We start from the raw sequence: 9,621 nt of genomic DNA, 5'->3' as shown, positions 1-9,621 counted from the left end.
TGAGCTGTGGAGAAAGAGTCCTCCATTGAGAAAAAATGTGAGATCATTACAAACCACTCACTGACTGAAATCACAAAAGAAGAAAAATGGACTTGAAAAAAGGCCCAGTTCTATAACAATGAAACATTTCCAATTGGACTGTGGTATTTATTTTAGTTTAAACATATTGCTCAGTGAATTACTGAACTGGAGGTGCATAGGTCAGAACCCACCAGGAATCCCCTCCTTTCCTATCACAGTAGTAGGCTGTTTATTTTCCAAAAGCCTAAGTGGTTGCAGCCCATATCAGTCCAGTTTCAACCTAAAGATACTCACACTCCTTAATGAGGGTGTGCTTACCATTGGGATGAACACTGGAATTGCAGCATGACCCTCTGATCTTTTGATGCTGCATTATTATTTCACATATCGTAATACAGGCACTGTCTCCTCACTCACTTGTTAACATACTTGTGTTTTGTTACCAAATCAGCACACCATCCTCTATGCTAGGTGTACATTCCTGTTTGTGGGGGACAGCAACTTGTGTCCTTTCCTTGCCAGCTTATCCAGCATTTATCTTCTCTGTCTGTTTTGATGGTAATTATCTCTTATGAATGCAAGAAACCCGAGGGGAAAAGAACCTCTCTTTCCTTGCCATGGAATATACTTCAAGGCTTTGAGTTTTTCTGGCCAGACTCCCACCCCAGATTTTTGGAGCTCCAGTAGGGTTTGCTCTGCAGTCTCTGATAGCTGCCAGGGGAGAGTGTGTTGTCGTAAGTTACGGTCGCCAAGTACAGCTGAACAATCCTCCTTTACAAAGACAGGCCTTTTCCAGAGCTTTTTCATCTCATGTCTGCTATTGCCAGCCCCCAAAATAAGATCAATACAATTGCCTATCCAAGCCGTAAGACTGAAAATCACGAGTTTACAAAACTATGTAAAAAAATCCTCAAAACTTAGTCCCATCATAAGTATGGACTCTTTGCCAACTACTTACTGAGTCATACAGGTGCGTGACAGCTGAACCTTTGAGATTCTGCTAGACAAGGGCCTGAGGACTGTACATTGTCAAGGCATCCTTATACAGATTAGCTCTCAGGCTGTCTTCAGGAGAAATGTTAGTATCTTCAGCTAAAGGCAGGGAAATTGAGGTTGAGGTTCAATTTACCCAAGGCCATGCCATAAATCACCAGAACAGCACAATTAAAACTGAATAGCCATGGGCTCATGAGTTCTGTAGAGAGATTCAGGGTCAGGATTTTTGCTCCAGTTAGAGATTTATGACAGAGGAGGTAATGAATAAAACACTTTTACCGTCATTTTTTCTCAAAGAGCAGTTAAGCACCAGCACTGATCTAGTGGGTCTTACAGATGATATTTTAGAGGACGAAAAAGGCAACTAATAATAGTACATGTAACACAGAGAAGAAAGGAAATATATGACCATCTAATTTAAATGTTCCCAGAAATACTTCTTGCTCTGTCAGACCGCTGTCAGATAAAACTAAGATAGTCCACAACAGAGAAAGAAATAATAATAGCCATGCTATGTAAAAAAAAATAATAAATAAATCACATAGCCATATATAATACCAAACAGAGGGGGCTGCCTAACTTGTTGCTTTCTATAAAAACCTACACACATTTAAGCACCGCTGTCATGCTCCCACTGCTGGGCCTGATTTGTCTACAGGTTTCAATATGTGTTGCCCCAAACTAGAGCAAAGTATTCCTGCTGATGCTTCACCAGCATAACTTGGAAAGAAAAAAGCATCTGATCTTACACATCTTATTCTTGCTAATATCAACACCCAGACGGCTTTCTTTAAAAAAAAGGCATAGGGTATTGTTGATTGACTTACTTTGTTTGAGCCTACTGCCCCTAACATTTTCTGTAATAAAATCAAAATACATTTTGTATATTTACCTTTGGTTCCTTCTTCCTGTACTCTGCACAGACCTTACTGACTGTTATTTTAGTGATTTGCATCATTTGTTCCATTTTCCAAAATCATTTTTAATTATGATCACGCCCTACAGACAGCTTGCAAACTCCTGGTGTCACGCATAAGTTTTATAAATACTACCGCATCATCCAACTCATTAATGGAAATAGTGAATAGAAGTGACAGAGAACTGACCTCAGGGACCTCCCATGCAATATCTCCCTGGTATGATAACTAAACTTGGGTAAGTCTTTTTTGAATACAGCTTTTCTTTTTTAATTAGTTATGCATCAACTCCTCATGATAGTTTCATCTAGACCATATTTCTCTTCTTTGTTTACTAAAAATATGAGACTGTATCAAAAATCTTACCGAAATCAATTTTTTTCAGTCTTATTCACTTAGTTATATTACTGAAAAAGCAAATTCATTGCCAGTGTTTTTCATACAAATATTTTTTTCTAAAACTGATCTTTAAATAAGTACAAAAGTTCTCTCTGAAAAACTTTCAAGACCTTTAACATTTCCTGTGTCACTGTAATTACTATTTTTTTTTAAATTATTGTAAAATCGCTGCTGATATTTTTATTAAGAGCTGATAAAACATAACTTAGGATAATACAATAGGTCACTGAATATTTAGACAACAGTTAAAGATTAATCTGATTTAAGTTAAAAATATTATGAAAAAAAGTCATGAAAACAGATGCAAATTAAATCCAACAAAATGGAAACAAATAATCATTTCAACATCTTCTGTGAAATCATTTGCTTGGTTTTCAGGTAGCACTAAGATCGCAACAGCTTTAAACTCAGTTTGGCCAAGTACTTTTCACCCTACAGCAGACACTTCAGCAGGTTAGGATGGAGGCAGTAAAAACCAGTTCCATTCACACCTTTCCAGTCAGAGAAAGTTACGACGATAGAGGCAAACAACCAGCCAACCAACCTAAACAAGAAACCCTGAGCTTCAAAAAGGCCGGTACAAAATAAGGCAGCTCTATCAATATTTGCCCACATTTGCCCAGGAGTGAAAAAGTTCTTTGAGCTACACGAGGCACGAGCGCTTGAAGAAGTGAGTCACCCTGCGGATGGATGGCGGGGTGTCCGTCAGAGGGCTGTGCCGTGCTCCGTGCCCAGGCAGCTGGCACGCTGCCACCCCTCCCGTTTCTCCATTTCAGCTGGAATGTTACAGAGGCGGCGGCAGGCCAGCAGGGAGCAGAGAGTGGCTGTGAGGGAGAGTGGGAGCAGCACCGTGAATCCCATGTCCTGCCCAGAGCCCTTCATCTTGCGTCAAGTCACAATGGAAGCTCCAAGTCGCAATGGAAATCTGCAAGTGAGGTTAGCCACCGCTCAGTGGATGTTTCGGGTACAAATATATTCTTCAAATTTGGAATCTGTGCCAGCCCATTGTCAGGCCCTAAGAAAAGTCCTAAACTTGCCTGATTTTAGGTTTAGGAACAGATGGCAATGCTCCAGAAAAAGATACCAAGAGTTCAAACAAATTAGAAACAGGTTTCTTGGATGATGCAAATATAAGTTTCCAATATGCCTTATCAAACATTCAAAAAAGGAACAACAACAAAAAAATCAAACATTCACAGATGTTATGGTGCTACTCTCAGCATGGGAACCTGGCAGAGTTCAGATGACTCAGTGAAGCAACCTCAGCCTACAAAAAGACTGAATCTTGGCAGTGTCTGACCTGTGTGTCAACCCCAGTGCACTACACCACTCACTCTTTCCTCTCCAAGCAAAATTCGTTCCTAGAATTAGCAACCTGAGCTAGACATTAGGTTTATCATGTGTGGTGACAGGCTCTGTCTAAATGCACTTATTGGTTAGGCTGGAAGGGATTTTAGTTTTACGGCATTTTCCTCCAAAGCTCACAGTTTTTCATAGCCTAGGAGGAATTTTAATTGTTAGTGGTATGACCATCAGCATTACTGGTCCTGTATTGCATCCTGTTTTACTGGTGTGAAAAAATACCAGTGAATGAATGCTAAGTATTGTTGTCCATCCCGTACTTCCCCCCCCAAAAAGCTTCCCCAATAAACCAAACTGAATCAAGCTGTTGCTTGACAGTCAGAGCCAATCTGGTGGGTTTTGGGAGGTGGATCTCAGCAACAGGTAGAGCAAGAGGCAGGAAAACTTAGAGTATCTCTACATGGGTCTCTGCCCTTCAACATAGCATTTGACCAACAGTTAGAACCCCAGCATTATCAGAATTCTTTTCCCCCCGTGAATTCAGGCTATTCACTGACCTAATTTTGGGCACCAAGTCTGTGTCTCTTGGCACACAAACCTAATGTCAAAAAAGTGCCTCGAGTGATTCTCAGCAATCGCCAGGTGCTCAAGTTTCCAAATGTGACCTGAAAACTTATGCTATTTTGTTGCCAAAGAGTACAAAGAGCTAGACTCCAGCAATGCTGAACAACTGAGGCAGGTTGGGGTCCCAGGCAGGAGTTTCCTCCAGCAAATAGGCCGTGCCCTTTGCTGCACAGCAGGGCAGTGGAGGGTGACGTGCAGCTCCATGCCTTCTGCCAACCTTTACAAGTCAGTGCTGCATCATCAAGGAAAGACACCCCGAAATATTTGTTGTGCCAGAGCACTCTGCCTCCGTTAACTGAAAGACATTTTTAGTCTGTAACCTGGGCTCGATCAGTGCTGGCCATGTTGCTGGTTCAACAGGAGGGGTGGTGGGAGCCCTGCCAGTGCCCTTGGCCACAATGCAGAGCGAGTGCATTGACTGCCCCTTCTGCCCTTTTCCTGATGTCACTTTCTCATTATGACATTATACCAAACCACAATAGGGATTAACCACCCCCCTATAAGCTTATTATAGGCTTATGCAGGCTGTTAAGAGCTTGGCTTTACATGGCATTTCTTTTAATGAGCCCGGGGATGATGTCACTCCTACAGCCATGACTGCATATCCCCATTAAGCACTAAAATTAATGCAGAACATAAAATTGAGTTGCTTTATACTGTGTCCACACAAAGGTGTCAAAAACACTGATGAAATGCAGAGAAAAAAAAAAAAAGCTGATGATGCAATGGCAATATAAAAACTTAGAAGTGGAACTAAAGGAACATTTCCAGTCCATGAAAAATAACCACTGCCAAGTGAGTAACACGTGGCGATGACAACCAATTGCAATTACTACGCACCTCTCACCTGCAGCAGCGGATAAACCGACAAAGGCTTAATTTGTGCACATTAAAACAAGAAGTGCAAGCAAGGAAGCAAAACTACCTATTCTACTTACCAAAATTTAGGAAGGGAAAAAGAGGAATTTTCTTCTAATTATACAGATGTGCAGTGCATGGAGGTCTTATTCAAATCACCGTAAGAATGAAAATTTGATTTGTGAGAAATTTGTACTCATTCTCTTCTGAACTCACAGCATTTCACTGCAACCTTCTTACTATTAAACTAAACAGAATGTCTTTAGCATGGGCAAAGAAACGACAATAAGGAGTGATTGAAAAATAGTTAAACCAGCACTGAGCGTTTCAGCTCCAACACTGAATTTCATCACCAGAAAACATGGCTAGGGCCTGCACTGACTCACAAAGTATGTGAAAAAGAGGTTCCTTAGCTGAACATGCCCACAGAACATCATTAACTGCATTTCTGACTCCCAGAAGAGTAGGATCTAAGCCAATATATTCTGCAATGATTTCCTTTCCAGTTAGTACCTCTGCCTGCACTGACTCTGCCATGGCCACTCCATGGTGTTAGTGAATGTGGCTCTGGGAAATATTTCTAAATTCAGAAAAGTCATGGTAATATTTTGTGCTCTGATGCTTTTTTATTACTATTATTATATATTTTTAATTTTCCTTTCCAGCTATACCTGAATTTTATGTGACTACAGGGTTTTCAAACAGCTATATCATAACAGTCTGTCGCAAGTGTATTGGGTGTTTCAGTTTGCCAGACCTGTCATAATAAATTAATTACAGGATGTTGCAGAAATGGCTCAGTTCCAGCAGCATCTTGCACAGTTTAATATAGCCCTATTTCCCCATTTCGATGTATTTGTGGTTAGATAAATCCTCAGAAAATTTACAGCTGCTACACACTAGTTTATTATACTCCCTGCCTGTGCAGGCGATATAAGTGCAACAAGAATTTGATGTCTTCTCAGTGCATAGATTTTACTGATACTGCTTTACCGGTGTGGAAACATTTTTCCGCTAAAAGTGGCATCTGCAGTTTCTTCTGAGTATTAGACAGACCTTGTAAATTGTTTGCCACAACCAAACACAGTGCAAATTCATTGGCCTGACAAAGTCCTCACACACACACACACACACACACACACACACGCCATCAAACAGGCAGCAGGAGTTTTAGATGGAAACTCCATAGTAGAGATATTTTCCTTCATGAGTACAAGCTATTTTTTGCATTCATCCAAGTTAGTGTATGTTCATTGACAAACTACAGCCATGATGGGGCTACTGAAAGCCTTGCCAGCTTTGCTGAAACTTTGAGAAGAAGGGTTTATTTACCCTGAGCAGCTTGCAGGACTGGAACTCCCAACATACGTGTCACCGCTGGAGAACAGACCATCCTGGAGGGGAAGGCAGCAACCAAAGCAGCACAGAACAGACAGCATGAAGGATAAAACACTGTGAGTAAGGCACATCTATACATATGAAAAGGATTATATATTTAATGTCCAAACCAGCAGCTACAAGGTTTGTGTGAAAATCTCATCGCTGGTCTAGCTGTTCTAAAGCTAGATGGATCAAGGCAGAGGTGCGCACTGCAACAGGCAACAGCTAGAAAGGTGCTCTCTGAAGAGCTGTGCCAGAAGCAGAATTAGGGAACCAAAGCCTCAGCTACCCCAGCATGAGTTGGGGTATGAGCCAGATACATGGCGCTTTCTTGACTGTAGCTGAGACAGGACAGTGCCAAGTTACAAATTGTTGGGAAACCAAAGGAGAATATTCTTCATGGGTTCTAAGAGTCCACTCAAAAAGCTCCTGTAAATAGCACAAAATTTAAACGTATTAAAAGGTGAAGTGGTTAAATATCTTAATTTCTAAAGCCCAAAAAACATGACTGAAGCCACCAAAGCTCTGCTATAACACGCCTTCCCGCTATCTTCTGTTCCTTCTTCTAAAGTTCCAATTTCTAATTGCCACACTCTTGCAAGTCTCCCCCACACAGTAGTTTTCTTCTTAAGTTGGTTATTTCCCTCTCTCAGACCTCCACTTGTTTCTATTCCTTACATGCAGCAGTTTTGCTCCTAATGCACATATTTATACTTCAAGCAGTAAAAGTCCTTGAACTGATGCAATATGTTTTTACAAGTGCAGGTGTACATCCATAAATTAGTTTGTCCAAAACACTCTGGACAGCCATTGGACAGAACGCTAAGGAAAAACACCTCAGTACAAGCCTGTACATGAACCTTTCCAGCCTGCCTTCACTATTCAGAAAATACTCCTATCTCCTCCCACATCTACAAAATAGACTGTACTGCACACATACTAATGTCATATGTGCTAGAAAAGGATCATTAAAACCCCCCACCACTCTTTGTGTTTACCAAACAAGTGTTTTTGCTTTAGTCTGCTCCCGCCTTAAATGAAGTATTTCCTATTCACCTTAGTAATTAGAGCAGAAGGATGTAGTGAATGAAGTGCCTCATTATCAAGTTTGTATCCACAGTCTCTGCAGAATGGCTACCATGCCGGCTATTTTTCATAGCTGTCTGCTTTCGCTTGTAATGGGCCATTGTTAACCCTAAATGATCCTGACATTCAATTCTCCATCAGACAATTGGGTCCAGCCGGCAGATTTAGTTCACTAGTCAACAGAGACTTTCAGTTGTCATGTTCCTCTGTGTTCTCATTAGCCCTTGTTTGACTGCGATCCATCCCCTACTGCCTTCTGAATTAAGTGATGCTACAAATACAATTATTGTGTTTTATGATGTCTGTTCCTCAAATTACTTTAAGGAAAAAAATAAATGCAATCTGATGGCTATGGGGAAACACAGGAAAAATGTGCCATCCCTTCTTTCCCATTTTCTTAATTTATACATTCACTCTTCACAATACCTCTGACAAATTACAAAAATGTAATAGGAGCTGTACGTAGTAACCACACACACATAAAATCTAAAAACGCCAGAACAATGAAAGACCTACTGTGCTGTTATCACCAGGCAGTTATAAATATCTAATATTTACCCTTTTTTAAACCAGTTTTTATCTGTGTTGTTCTAGCAATGAACTAGTATCACCCTGTAAAAATTCCTCAAACAGATGTTTATAATTCTGGTATTTCAAGTCATGGTTTAGGGAGCAATTTTGCAGGGCACTCATGTTTTAGGGTACTAAATGTAGTTATTAAGCTTAAAAAAAAAATAAAATTTCAGGAGGTAATGTGAATCCTTCTCTAATTCTTTTCTTCTTCTAATTACTTGTACAGTTTTCAGCAAATGTACACAATGTTCATTTTAAAGTGATTCGAAAAATATGTAGGTTGCATTGACATAGAAACAAGAAGCATTATATGAAGTTAAATTTCAAAACTTTTTCTAAACTATTACTCTCGTCTGAACTGTGCTTTATTCTTTAAAAGAAAAAAAGAATGTTTTTAAAAAGGAAAACTTTAAAAGGCCAACACCAACATCTGAAGAATGATGAATCTCTCATGAAAAACTGTTTTTACAATGAATATATTAGCCATATTTCTGAACAAAAGGCAAAAAGTGTAATTTCTTGTGTGCCCTGTTAATAATTTGTTGAGAAGCAATAATAGTCTGAAGGTTCTAACTTAAATGCTGAAAGAACACTTCAACTTTTTTTAATTGCAGGTCCTTATTTTTGTTCATTTTCTGGTAAATGAATGCAGAAAGCTCTAATACCACAGTGATTTGGTATAAAGCAATAGAAAAATCCAGCCAACCATGTGGTAGGGAGGAAAAAAATTATAAAAACAAAACAAAAGATATTGCAATTACAAGAAAACATTATGAAAAGTTTATTTTCAACTCCCTGCATTTTCATGTTTGGCTCTTATCTGATTTCTTCTGCTTAATTGTTATTTGGAACTGTGCCTTGGAAGACACTACTGCTGCCTCTCCTCTCAATTTGGAAAGTGTGGCAGAGCAGCTCTATTCAGCTTCAGAGCAGTGAACATAATTGGAGCCCTAGTTCGCAAGCATGAAAGGAGGTGCTGTGCCTTTGATTAGAACTACCATCTCTCTGTGGTGTTTATCTGAAGTGTTATTTCTGTCTTCAGCATCCACAATGCCAAATTAACATTTTACAATGCCTTCCGATGAGCTCCCAGATCTTGGCTACTGCTCAGCTCTCCCTGACGTGGAGCCTGATGTCATGCTCTGCCCTTCTTTTAAGTGCGACCCCGGACATTTTAAAGAAACCTAAGATATTGAGATTTTTCTCTTTTCTAAAATGTTTAAATCCTGCACGTCACGCAGAATTGTGAATTTGAATATATTACAAAAGCAGAGGCATAAGAAACAAGGAGCCTTGCTGGAAGCAGGCAGTCCCTGGACTGAGATAATTTTACAGAACCTATGACTGGGTAAGAGATGTTCACAATGTTCCAGTACACACACGCGTCCCATTTAGGAGAGAACTCCATACACATGCACTAAGCAAAGCAGAGCTGGGACTGCTAGCAAAGAACCATTACCAGTAA

Source organism: Anas platyrhynchos, chromosome 3 (assembly GCF_047663525.1).
Source record: "Anas platyrhynchos isolate ZD024472 breed Pekin duck chromosome 3, IASCAAS_PekinDuck_T2T, whole genome shotgun sequence".
Classification (NCBI taxonomy): domain Eukaryota; kingdom Metazoa; phylum Chordata; class Aves; order Anseriformes; family Anatidae; genus Anas; species Anas platyrhynchos.
The sequence above is the reverse complement of the archived record's forward strand: the minus strand, read 5'-3'. Positions refer to the sequence as shown.